Below are 12,957 nucleotides of genomic sequence, written 5' to 3' on the forward strand. Positions count from 1 at the left end.
AGCAGTGCCAGCCTCTTTCCTATTGTGTTCTTCAACCTTGAGTTTAAGGTGTTTCGTTCAACCTTGTTGTTTCTTTCAACCTTGAACCAGCCTATATCATGTTCATTCTGTTCCTTTTCCTACTTTCTCTTTCTTTACAAAAGTATTTTCTGAGAGAAATACGGTTTAGGAATTACATGATTTTGCATACAGCAAGCAAGGTGGAGAGTGGAGAAACACTGTACAGTGTATTCTAAGCTACCCTTCAAACTTGTTCATTGTTTTAGAAGTTCATATAAGGCAGTGACATCATTCGTCACATTTGATATTTCCATGTTCTCTACTTGGTTTAAATGAGAATTTAATATGTGTTTGTTGTTTGTGTCTAAACCAGGTTCTTGGTTTTGTTCTTAAACTTTTGTTTTGTTTTGTTTTTAATATGGCTTCAAGAAATATTGATTTAACAGTTTAGTAGCTGATATTCTTCCCCAACTTTGTAAGCTTTGTCAGTGAATTTATTTCTCAGCGTTGTTTATATGCAAGATTCTCAGGTCATTTAGGAGGATTTCCAAACTGACAGAATGCTAGAATCCTAGAAACAAAGAATCATAGAATTACAGAATGTTTGGGTTGGAAGGGAGCTTCAAGATCATCTAATTCCAACCCACCTGCCATGAGCAGGGACACTTACCACTAGACCAGGTTGCCCAGTGCCCCATCCAACCCGACCATAAACATTTACAGGGATGGGGCATCCACAGCTTCTAAGGCAACCTGCTCCAGTGCCTCATCATCCCCATAGAAAATAATTTCTTCCAAATATCTAATCTAAGTCTACCCTCTTTTAGTTTAAAAACATTACTCTGTGTCCTCTCACTACACTCCCTGGCAAAGAGCCCCTCTCCTGCTTTCTTGTAGGTACTGGTACATTCATTGTGAAGAGATGCCTCTGAGAAACAGCCATGGACATGTTGAGAGCTTGTGCGTAGAATTTAAGGGCCTGACCAACAAAGGACTCCTTGTGGTCAGGGTGTACTACAGGCTACCTGATCAAGGGGAGCCTGTGGATGAGGCCTTCCTGCTTCAACTACAAGAAGCATCATGCTTGCACACTCTCATCCTGATGGGGGACTTCAACCACCTTGAATGTCTGCTTGAAAATCTACACAGCACATTGTAAGCAATACAGGAGACTCCTGGAGTGCATTAAGGATAACACCCTGGTCCAGGTATTGGACAAACCAAGCAGAGGAGGAGCGTTACTGGACCCGATGCTTACCAGTGCAGATGAACTCATTAAAGAGGTTCAGACTAGAGGGGGTCCGGGCTGCAGTGACTGTGCCCTGATTGGGTTTGTGATCTTGAGGAATACAGGTCTGGCGAAGAGTAAAGGCAGGACTCCAAACTTCCAAAGAGTGAACTTCCAGCTAGTCCTAATCCTAGAGGGCAAGATCCCTTGGAACAATGTCCTTAGGGCCAAAGGAGATGAACAGAGCTGGCAAATCTTTAACGATGTTTTTCTCTGAACACAAGAACTCTCCATTCCCATGTGTAAGAAAGCAAGCAGTGAGAGCAGAAAACTGAGATGGCTGTGCAAGGACTTGTTTGTCAAACTGAGGAGGAAGAAGGAAATGCACAGGCAGTGCAAACAGGGACATGTGGCCTGGGAAGAGTACAGGGATGCCATCCGGATATACAGGGATGAGATCAAGAAAGCCAAGGCACAGATGGAACTGAGCTTGGCAAGGGATACGAAAAAAAAAGCAAAACAAAAAAACACCTAACAAGAAGGGGTTCTACAGGAACATTGGCTAGAAAAGAAAGGCCAAGGAGGGTGTTCTCCTTCTGATAAGCAAGAAGGGAGAACTGATAACAACAGACATGGAGAAGGCTGAAATATTCAACAACTTCTTTGCCTCAGTCTTCACTGCCAGTCAGGCTTCCTATGTCTTTCACCTTCCTGAATCTGTTGGTGAGGGCTGGGGGAGCAAAGCCCTTTCCACTGCAACCGAAGAACATGTTGGAAATCGCCTGATGAAACTGAACAGATACAAGTCTGCAGGACCCAACGACGTGTATCTCAGGGTTCTGAGAGAACTGGCTGATGTAGTTGCCAAGCCTCTCTCTACCACATTTGAAAAGTCATGGCAGGCAGATGAAGACCCTGCTGACTGGAAAAAGGGAAATATCACTCCCATTTTAAAAAGGGGTAGAAAGGAATACCCAGGGAACTACAGCCCAGTGAGCCTCACCTCTGTGCCTGGAAAGATCATGGAGCAGATTCTCCTGGAACAATGTCAAGGAACATGCAGGACAAGGAGGTGATCCGAGAGAGCCAGCATGGCTTTACTCAGGGGAAATCTTGCCTGACTGATCTGGTGGTCTTCTATGATGAAGTGAGTGCATCAGATGACAAGGGAAGACCAACAGATGCCATCTTTCTGGACATCTCTAAAGCCTTTGACATGGTCCCACATTACATCCTTATGTCTAAATTGGAGAGAGATGGATTTGAAGGGTGGGCCATTCAGTGGATAAGGAATTGGCTTGAAGGCCACACCAAGCGAGTTGTGATCAATGGCTCTATGCCCAAGTAGAGGCTGGTGATGAGCGGTGTCCTTCAGGGGTCCGTCTTGGGACTGGTAATGTTTAATATCTTTATCAAAGACATAGACAATGACATCAGCTGCACCCTCAGCAAATTTGCAGATGACACCAAGCTGAGTGGTACAGCTGATATAACAGAAGGAAGGGATTCCATCCAAAGGGACCTGGACAAGCTAGAAAACTGGGCCATGTGAACCTGATGAGAAGGGAGAAGGACTCATTGGGAGCAGCCCTGCAGAGACGGACTTGGGGGATATGGTGGATAAAAAGTTTGAAATGAGCCAGGAGTGTGTGCTTGCAGCCCAGAAGGTCAACGGCACCCTGGGCTGCATCAACGGAGGAGCGACTAGCAGATCGAGGGAGGTGATTATACCCTTCTCCTCTGCCTTTGTGAGGCCACGTGGAGTACTGCATCCAGATCTCAGGCTCCCAGCATATAAAGCATGTGGATCTGTAAGATCAGATGTGTTAGGAGGGCCACAAAGATGATCAGAGGGCTGGAGCACATTTTCTGTGAAGAAAGGCTGAGAGAGCTGGGGATGTTCAGCCTGAAGATGGGAAGGCTCCAGGGAGACCTCATTGCAGCTTTTCAATACCTAGAGGGGGCTTATAAAAAAGATGGAGAACAACTTTTTGGTTGGTGAGATATTGATAGGAAAAGGGGGAATGGTTTTAAACTAAAAGAGTGGAGATTTAGATTAGACGTTAGGAGAAAGTTCTTCACTCAGAGAGTGCTGAGGCACCGCAACAAGTTGCCCAGAGAGGTTGTGGATGCACCATCCCTAGAAGTGTTCAAGAACAGGTCAGATGAGGCCCTAAGCAACCTGGTCAAGTGGTTGGCATGTCTGCCTATGGCAGAGGGGTTGGAATTAGATGATCTTGAAGGTCCCTTCCAACCCAAACCATTCTATGGTTCTATGATATGATTCTACAAATCAGAGGGGTGGGGATTAGATGTGTGTATTTTACTCTTCCCCTCTCTCTGCTGAGTGTCCTACTGCTCTGCTCCCTCAGGATGACATCTGGGCTTTGACCATGGCTGTTGCAAGTAGACTTGCCTGCATCTTTGCATTTTTCTGTTTTTCCTTTTGTCTCTTCTTTTTCCCTATTTCATCTCTATTAATATATGCCTTATAAGCTATCTCAATTACTTGGGAAGTGGACACCCTGAAAGTCCATCTTTTTCTGGATATTCGGAGCTGACTGTTTACATTATTTACCTCATCATCTGGATTCAAATCTGTCCATTTTCCAGCTGCTTCACATAACCTTTCATAAAATGCTGAATAACACCAGGGCAGATGCTTATTCTCTTTATCAATTACCATAATCGATGCCTTACTAGCTTTAATTAATAATTTTCATTTTTTCTAATCTTATGGTCATTTTGTAAAGAAAAAAAAAAAGAAGAAAAAAGAACAAATCCACATAAGGTACTTCATCCCATTTTCTGGTTCTTCAACAAAATAACTGTAAAATACTATTGTATTCCGAAGAGCCCAATTATAGCCATCTTTCCACAGCCATCCACTTTATATTTAGGCCAGCACTGCATGCAGTATTGCTTTAGTTTTCCTTTAGTCAGCGGATTCCCTCTGAACATCCCAAAAGTGAACAAGGCCTTATTTTGGAGGAAGGACTAGTCCCCATTTTTCCAAACAAATTGGTCTATACCCGCAACTCCATACACTCTGGTCATCACTGTCTGCACGTATGAAACTATTGCCAAAAGCCATCCCAGTCTATAACTTTAACAAAACCTCCAGACCACCTTTTTCGCTTCAGTCAAAACCAGTGTCTCACTTATGTTTGGGATTGCACTGTTGAGTTGCTTACCACCTCCAGACAGAGAGAGGATCCCAGGAATTACCAGTCAAAATGCTGGAGTCCTGGAGATCCATTCTCACCACCACTAGTCAGCAAGACAATTTGGCAAGGGTCTAAGGCTGTCCCATCTGTTTTGGCAAAAACCCTTGTCCAATGAAACATTTGGATTTGTTATCCAGTGTGCAATAAGCCAAATATGCACACTAGGTTTAGGTATTGTTTATTTCAGAGTGTGCAAGTCTGGGTACCAGGTGGTTTTCAACCTGCTGAGGCTCAGCAGCTCTCTGCTGTGGTTCACCAGACCTTGGGTGAGGATTTCTGGGAGGGATCTACCCTGGCACCCCACAACAAGTCTGAGAAAGGAAGGACAGAGAAGCTGCCTTCTCGGCCAGGGCAGAAGCTGGTCCTGAAGCTGCAGCCAGGCTGGCAGATGAATATGTAGCTGAACTCCTGTCCATGACACCAGTCCTGCAACCATCTGTTGATCTGCCAGATTCAACTGGCCCTTTCAATCCCCTCCCCTTTGACCAGCGGGACTGAATGTGGTGGTTTTACCTTGCTGGGCAGCTGAACTCCACCATGGCAGGGGGGTTGGAACTAGATGATTTTTGAGGTCCCTTCCAACCCAAGCCATTCTATGATTCTATGACCACAAATGCTCTCTCACTTCCCCTCCTCAAAAGAAGAGGGGGGGAAGAAAGTATGCTGGAAAGAAAAAAAAAAAAAAAAAAAAAACTCACAGGTTGCGATAAGGATAATTTAATTAATTAAATTACAGGGAAAAGAAAGAGGGGAAAAACAAACAAACGCCATGTGGAAGCACAGAGAGAAAAAAAATTACTCTCTACTTCCCATCAGCAAGCAATGTTTGGTCACATCACAAGAAGCAGGACCTCAATAGGGGTAGCATTTGGGAGGACAGACGTCTTCATAACGAGAGCCCCCCCTCTTCCTTCCCCTTTCCCACCTTCTATTGCTGAATGTGATACCACAAGGTAAGGAATATATCTTTGGTTGGTTTAGGTCAGCTGCCCTGGTGATGTCCCCTCCCCACCTCTTGCTCACCCCCTGCCTATTGACTCTGAGAGGGTTTAGAGGGAGTCTTGATGCTGTGCCAGCACTTCTCAGCAATAGAAAAAGCATTCATGTGATACCAATGCTGTTCTAGCTACAGGTGCAGAGCACAGCACTAGTATGGGCTGCTGCAGGGAAAGTTAACTCCATCCCAGCCAGACCCAGTACACAGACAAAAAAACTACCTGTGCTCCTGAGTCCTTTAACTGCTACTCCCAGGGCTCTGTGATCCCTCTTGATACTCCTCAGAGTGCTCCTGGCTGCATCACTGGTGCCCGTGTGAAACATCATCAGCAGATAATAGTCCTTAGGCTGTACAAGGCTTGGCAGTCTCCTGGTAACATCCCTCATATGAGCCCCTGATAAGCAGCAAACTTCACTCAAGAGATCAGGTTGGCACATGGGCACCTCCATAACTCTCAGAAGAGAGTCTCCTACTACTATCACCTGTTGCCTTTTCTTAGTTGGGCTAGTTATGTGGGGAGCAGACTGGGCTGTTTTACTCAGCTTCACCCTGCCTGCAGCAGATCTTTCCTTTTCAGTCTGCAAAGGGGTGAAGCGGTTCTGTAAGGGCACCTCAGGCTTTGGGGGACGACTCTTTCTCGTGCTGGTCCTTCTTGCCACCTTCCACCCTCCAGTGTTACTGGTCCTCCTCCCTTCTGTGAGTATTGGTGAGTTTCAGTCTGTTTTGCCACAGGCTGTGGGTCCCCTGCAGACTGTGTTAGGATCCAGCTAACTCCTCCTCAGCCTCTCTGATGCTGAGTAGCCTTCTCACTGCCTCTTGCAGCTCAGCTACCATCTGCAGGTAGTCCTCCACCTGAGCACACCTTTGGCAAGCAGGTCCACTGCCTGTCCCTGAACCAGGCAAAAGATTTAGGCACTTCCAGCAGTCAGAAGCCTGCACTGCACCCTCACCCCTCAGTAGCTCCGTCTGGGTGGAGGCATCAGCCACCACTGGGATAGATTGTGCAGCCAGAGCCACAGCCTTTTTTCCCTGAGACAAGTGCTCACAATTCTGCCTTAATGATCCTTAAGGCAGGAAAGGTGTGCACCATTGGCCTGTGGAGATCTGTGTTTAAGGTGAACTTGGCATACTTGCTGCCTCCTGCTTGGCCCGTGGACTGTCCCTGCCTCCCGGGGGGGCCCTACCTGCACCCTCCGTCGCGCAGTGCCACACTGCCCCTGCCTGCTGCCCCGCACACTGGTGGCTCTCGCTGCCCAGGGGCTGCCTATGTAAGGGTGGGGTGTGGCCACCGCTCCTGGTTGCCCTGGCCACGCCACAGCAGCCGCTCACAATCGGGGTGCCGGCCCCTGGGTGCTCTTGGCGATCCTTTGGGGCTTCCCCGGCTGCAGAAAGCCCATGCATGTGCAGAGTGATCTGCCACTCTGCTGCGGAATGCGCCCGAACAGGGCAGATAGCTTTGGCGAGTGTGGTGGTTTTACCTGAGTGGGCAGCTGAACTCCACCACAGCCAGTCTCTCACTACAATTCCTCAAAGGAAAAGGGGGAGAAAATATGATGAAAAGGGCTCAGGGGTTTGAGGTAAGGACAGGGGGATCACACACCAGTTATTGTCATGGGCCAAAAAGACTCAGCGTAGGGAGATCAATGTAATTTATTGCCTATCAATAGCGGACTACAACAGTGAGAAACTAAAAGCAAACTCAAAACATCTACCCCACCATCCACCTTCTACCTCCTCCCTGTGCGCAGTTCAGGGGAACAGAGAATGGGGGCTGCGGTCAGTCCCTAACGCATTGTCTCCTTCACAGTCACTCTCTGCCTCTGCTCCACACGGTGTCCCTCCCACGGGATGCCGTCCTTCCCAAACTGATCCTGTGTGGACTTCCCAGAGGCAGCACCTCTTCAAGAACTGCTCCAACATGGCTCCGTACCATGGGGTCTATCTGTCAGGAGCAAACTGCTCCAGCATGGGTCCCCCATGGGCGGCAGCTCCCCCCAGACCCCCTGCTCCTGCATGGGCTCCTCTCCATGGGCTGTAGCTCCGGCCCAAGGCCTACTCCTGCGGGGGCTCTCCATGGGCTGCAGCCTCCTCTAGGCCACATCAACCTGCTCCACCGGGAGCTTCTCCACAGGCTGCAGCATGGATATCTGCTCCATGTGGGACCCATAGGCTGCATGAGGACAGCCTGCTCCACCCTGAGCCACAAGGCTCCTGACAGAGTTTCACAGGCACTGCAGCTACTTCAGTCCCACATCATGGCTGGTCCTGGGGCTTGCCCACATTGTCCATCACCTACTGTTGTAAGCAAAAAAATGGCTTCCTCATTCAAGGAATTTCTCCCTAACTAATTGATTTGTTGATCCGCAACATACTTACTACTGATTGTAGTGTTGAAGGAAAAGAAACTCAAGGGGAGAATGCGGTGAAGAGAGGGGATAGCAGGCCCGAGGGTTGTCAGGGAGGTCTCTGACCTGCAAGCTGCAGAGGCTCCAAGAAGAGGCAGGGGGTGTTGGAGGAGGGCAGCTGGTCCCTTCTCCACAAACAGTGAGGGGTCTCTGAGATGCTTTCCCAGGAGCAGGTGGCTGCTGTAGGGCTTAGAGGTGCTCAAGAGCAGCACAAGGTGAGGGGTGGCTGTGCCACGCAACTGCTGCTACTTGTGCCCTTTCTCAAGATGGCAGAGATATCACCTGTGAGGGAGGCTGCTGAAGGCCTGATCGTGGCCTGGGCCTCTGTGTGTGTGGCTCCGTCATCCGTTTGCATGGAATGGGAACAGTACAGAGCAGGGCCCCATCTTTTCCCTCCCATTAGAGCCAACTCTAGTCATAAGCTTCCAAGAGCCACAAACTGACCCGTCCCACAGGAGATGCTGGGGTCCCTGGGCCTGTGAGAAACTAAGTTGTGTTTTTGCAGTAGAGAACTAATTTTCTGTATTCAAAGGTAGTTGTGTAGTCAGAACAACGAGAAATGCTAAGTAGATAAGTGGACAGTAGAAGGCCTCACTGTTCCAAAATAAGGTAGAAGCTTGAGAAAAACAGGATGAGCAGTGTGAGAACAGTAAAACAAAGATCACAAGTTCTCAAAACATAAGTAAGGAGAAAAAAAAGGGAAAAAGGAGAAATTAAAGGGTTGATCAAAAAAAAAATTGTATAGAGGAGCATCGAGTAGCTTGTGAACCTGTAGTATTCAGCCAATGAGGAAACAGAGGAGGTGATCAGGTGTCGGGTAATAGGGAATAAAAGGTTATGATTTGTTTACTATAATATGCTCCTAATTGACAGGATGCCCGCCATTGCAATCGCAAATAAAATAGCTTCACAGAAAATCCTGTCTGAAGAAAATTATTAGAGATTTTTTTCACAGGCCACAGCACAAGGAGCTGCTGGTGCTCATGTGTCCCAGCGAGGATGGGGAGGAACAGTGGCCCCATGGAATGTCACACTGGTCGCTGGAGCTCCCTCCTGATGACGCGGGGCCAGAGCTACACGCAGCCCCAGCCTGGTATCACCCAGAGCTGACACCACTCCCTTGCCCCAGGGGGACACCCTGGCCACCAGGCTTGGCACTGCCCAGGCAAAGAAGAACACAGAGGGCCATGCCCAGTATCCCTTGTATCACCCATGCTATCAGACTGGCTGCACAGCACCCCTCTTGCACCCTGTGCCCCTACACAGGGACTCTCCTTGTCTCTCATGAGTGTACAAAACACAATAAATGGTCCCCTTTTTCTAAACAGGATGAGGTGGGTTGACCCTGGCCAGCAACTAAGAACATGCTAGGTTGCTCCCTTGGACCCCAGTGGCACAGGCAGACATTCACCACCCCCTACGAGGAGACCGATCTCCAGCCAGTCATCGTACCATGGCTGCTTTGTAAAGACCAAAGCCCATGCTATATGGTATGGGATAGACCTTTGGTCCGTCTGGGTCAGCTGTCACAACTGTGTCCCCTCCCAAACCCTGGCCTGGTCTCAGCCTATTTGCTCAGCAGGGAAGACTGAGAAACAGAAACCCTTGACACAGGCAGTGCTCAGAGGTACTCTACACCTTTGGAGGCTTATCAACATGGTCTAATCACAAGTACAAAGCATAGCACCATCCAGAAAGGCTGCTACTGAGGAAGTCAACCTCTTTGCAGCCAGGCCCAGGCCTGCAACACAGGGCTGTATGGATGCGAGGAAGAATCAACATGGCTGGAAAAAATGCTGTGCCACACAGAGACACCAAGCTGCCTTTGTCACTGTGTGCCAGTGTTTAGTTTCCCTTCTTCTCTGAAGAGGCGCAGAAATGGAGCTGTTGTGTCCGGAGGGAGTAAAACTCTCCTTCCCTCCTCAGGTGTGGTTTCATAGGGGCTCTCCAGGAGGGCTGGGCCTTGCCCATGGACATGACGAGCAACACTCGACACAGGACCACACTGGTTAAGGATAAGAAAAAATGTTTTTATAAATATGTTAATGGATGTTTTTATAAATATATTAACGGCAAGAGGAGGACCAAGGATATTCTCCATACTTTACTGGATGCAGTGAGGAACATGTCTACTGGGGATAAGGAAAAGGCTGAGTTTCTTAATGCCCTCTTTTCATCTGTCTTTACTAGCCAGACCACTTATCCTCGGGGTACTCAGCCTTCTGACCTGGAAGTCTGGGATGGGGAGCAGAAGAAACCCCCCACAATTCAGGTGGAAACAGTTAAGAGACCTGCTGCTCCACCTGGGCTGTCACCAGTCCATGGGGCCAGATGGGATATACCCAAGGGTGCTGAGGGAGCTGGCAGACATGAAAGTCAAGCTGCTTTCCATCATCTATCAGTGGTCATGATCAACTGGAGAGGTCCCAGATGAATGGAGACTTGCTAATGTGACGCCCATCTATGAGGAAGGCCGTAAGGAGGATCCAGGGAACTACAGGCCTGTCAGCTTGACCTCAGTGCCAGGGAAGGTGAATGCCAGGTCATCTTGAATGTAATCATGCAGCATATGTGGGACAACTAGGGGATCAGGCCCAGTCAGCATGGGTTCATGAAAGGCAAGTCCTGCCTGACCAACCTCATCTCCTTCTATGACCAGGTGACCCACCTGGTGGATGAGGGAAAGGCTGTTGATGTAGTCAGCCTAGACTTTAGGAAGGCCTTTGACACAGTCTTCAATAGTATTCTCCTGGAGAAGCTGGCAGCCCATGGCTTGGACCGCTACACTCTTTCCTGAGTCAAAAACTGGCTGGAAGGAGAGGCCCAGAGAGTAGGGGTGAGCAGAGTGAAATCCAGCTGGTGACCAGTCACCAGTGATGCTCCCCAGGGGTCATTGTTGGGGAAATATCTTTGCTGAAGATTTGGATGAGGGAATTGAGTGCACCCTCAGTAAGTTTGCAGACGACACTGAGCTGGGGGGAAGTGTCGATCTGCTGAAGGGTAGAAAGGCCCTGCAGAGGCACCTGAACAGGATGAGTAGATGGGTAGAGGCCAATGGAATAAGGTTTAACATGGCTAAGTGTTGGGTCCTGCACCTTGGCCACAATAACCCCATGCAGTGGTACAGGCTTGGGGCAGAGTAGCTCAAAAGCTGTGCAGAGGAAAGGGATCTGGGGGTGATGATTGATGCTCACCTGAACATGAGCCAGAAGTGTGCCCAGGTGGCCAAGAAGGCCAACAGCATCCTGGCCTGTATCAGAAATAGTGTAGCCAGCAGGACCAGGGAGGTAGGTGACCAACCCCTGGTACTCAGCTCTGGTGAGGCCGCACCTTGAGTACTGTGTTCAGTTTTGGGCCCCTCATTACAAGAAGGATATCAAGGCCCTGGAACATGTCCAGAGAAGGGATACAAAGCTGGTGAAGGGCCTGGAACACAAGTCCTACGAGGGGTGGCTGAAGGAACTGAGGTTGTTTAGTCTGGAGAAGAGGAGGCTCAGGGGAGACCTTGTTGCTCTCTACAACTACCTGAAAGGAAGGTGTGGGGAGCTGGAGGTCGGCTTCTTCTCGGAGATAACTAGTGGTGGGATTAGAGGGAATGTCCTGAAGTTATGCCAGGGGAAGTTTAGGTTGGAAATTAGGAGACATTTCTTCTCAGAAAGACTAGTCAGGCACTGGAATGGGTTGCCCAGGGATGTGGTGGAGTCACTGTCTCTGGGGATGTTTAAGGAAAGATTGTATGTGGTGCTTAGGGACATGGTTGAGTGGGTGACATTGGTAGTAGGGTAATGGTTGGACCAGATGATCTTGAAGGTCTTTTCCAACCTTATTGATTCTATGATTCTATTACCCAGATGTGCTGGCACACAGGTTGCACAGGCTGCGCCAGGAAAGCTGCAGGGTCTGTCTCTGCCCTGCAACCCTCAGTAGCCCCAGCTGTGATGTTGCAGCCATGACCTTACTCCAGGTGGGGCCAGGACTGTATGAGGTCATGGATGACCACCCTTAGAAGCCCCACTGGGCCACCACCTGGCACTGTGGGCTATGACCGTGTGGCAGGAAGGAGCTCCAAGTGTCCTGGCAGCTGTGTGGCCGTGGCAGGTGTCCTCCTCCTAGGGGTAGGTTTGGGCCTTTAGTCCTAGAGGCCTTTTTTCTGGGCAGGCAACACTCCTGCAGTTGCAGGAGGGTGTAAGCTCAGTGTAGAGCTTGGTTTCTCCCCACCGTATGGAGGAGAAAGGTTGCCCCAAAGTCGCAAGGGGCAACAGCTATCCCATCGAGGAGAGGAGCTGGCAGAGACATAGCGAGATGTGCAGCAGGGCCCAGCCAGCTCCTGGAGAACAAGGATTTGGAGAAGCTGTTCCTCCTGGGGACATCAGTTGGTGGTAGGGCAGACAGAGCCCAAGGCAGTGCTGGAGAGGATGCAGTGGGACACTTGATGAGAGCTGTCGGCAGAGCAGGAGCTCTGGGGATAAGGAAAACCACCACCAGTGGGGAAGAGGTACACAGCTGAAAGCCTGGCTGACACCCCACCTCAGGCCAAACCCCGTGCTGCTTCTGCTGGCTATGGCTGAGGGTCCTGGCCAGGGGACTCCAGAGATCCCTGCTGCTCTCCTCCAGAATTGGTCTCTGGGTACCTGCTGCAGGCACCATGCAGTTGTGTCTGGCAGTCTCCAGCTGAGCCACAAGAGAGCGCAGTCGTTGCTCCACCCCATGCTGCTGCAGCCTGCTGAAGCCCCGCAGCTTTCTGCTCTGGTTCACCAGCCCTGGGGTGCAGGTTTCTGGGAGGGCTCTGCCCCTGTGCTGCAGGGGCTCCAGAAAGTAGTGGGTGCTTTGGAGGTGGGCAGCTGGTCCCCACTCCACAAACGGTGACGGGCCTCTGAGGCGCTCCCCCGAGAGCAGGTTGATGCCTTGGAGCCCAGTGGAGCTTGAGGGGAACACCCCAGGGGAGAAGCAGCTGTGCCACCTGGCTGTGGTGTTGCTTGTGCCCTTTTGCACCAAGATGGGGACGTCTCATGGGCGGGAGGCCTCCCAGGGTTTTTCTGGTGCTACAGTCTTGGGGCATGCAGACAGCTCCCATGTCCATCAGTGACATAGACAGTGGGA

The 12,957-nt window shown here is 49.8% G+C and overlaps 1 long non-coding RNA gene across 1 annotated transcript in view; it reads right to left on the reverse strand.

Moving 5' to 3' along the window:
* Positions 1-9,321, reverse strand: part of LOC106047396 (uncharacterized) — a 29,506-nt gene extending 20,185 nt beyond the window's left edge. The window contains exon 1 of the long non-coding RNA XR_001213756.3: positions 6,637-9,321. This is a non-coding gene — a long non-coding RNA (uncharacterized lncRNA). The remainder of the gene's footprint in view (positions 1-6,636) is intronic.
* Between the last annotated feature and the right edge of the window lie 3,636 nt (positions 9,322-12,957).

The sequence above is a fragment of the Anser cygnoides genome, chromosome Z (genome assembly GCF_040182565.1).
Source record: "Anser cygnoides isolate HZ-2024a breed goose chromosome Z, Taihu_goose_T2T_genome, whole genome shotgun sequence".
Lineage (NCBI taxonomy): Eukaryota > Metazoa > Chordata > Aves > Anseriformes > Anatidae > Anser > Anser cygnoides.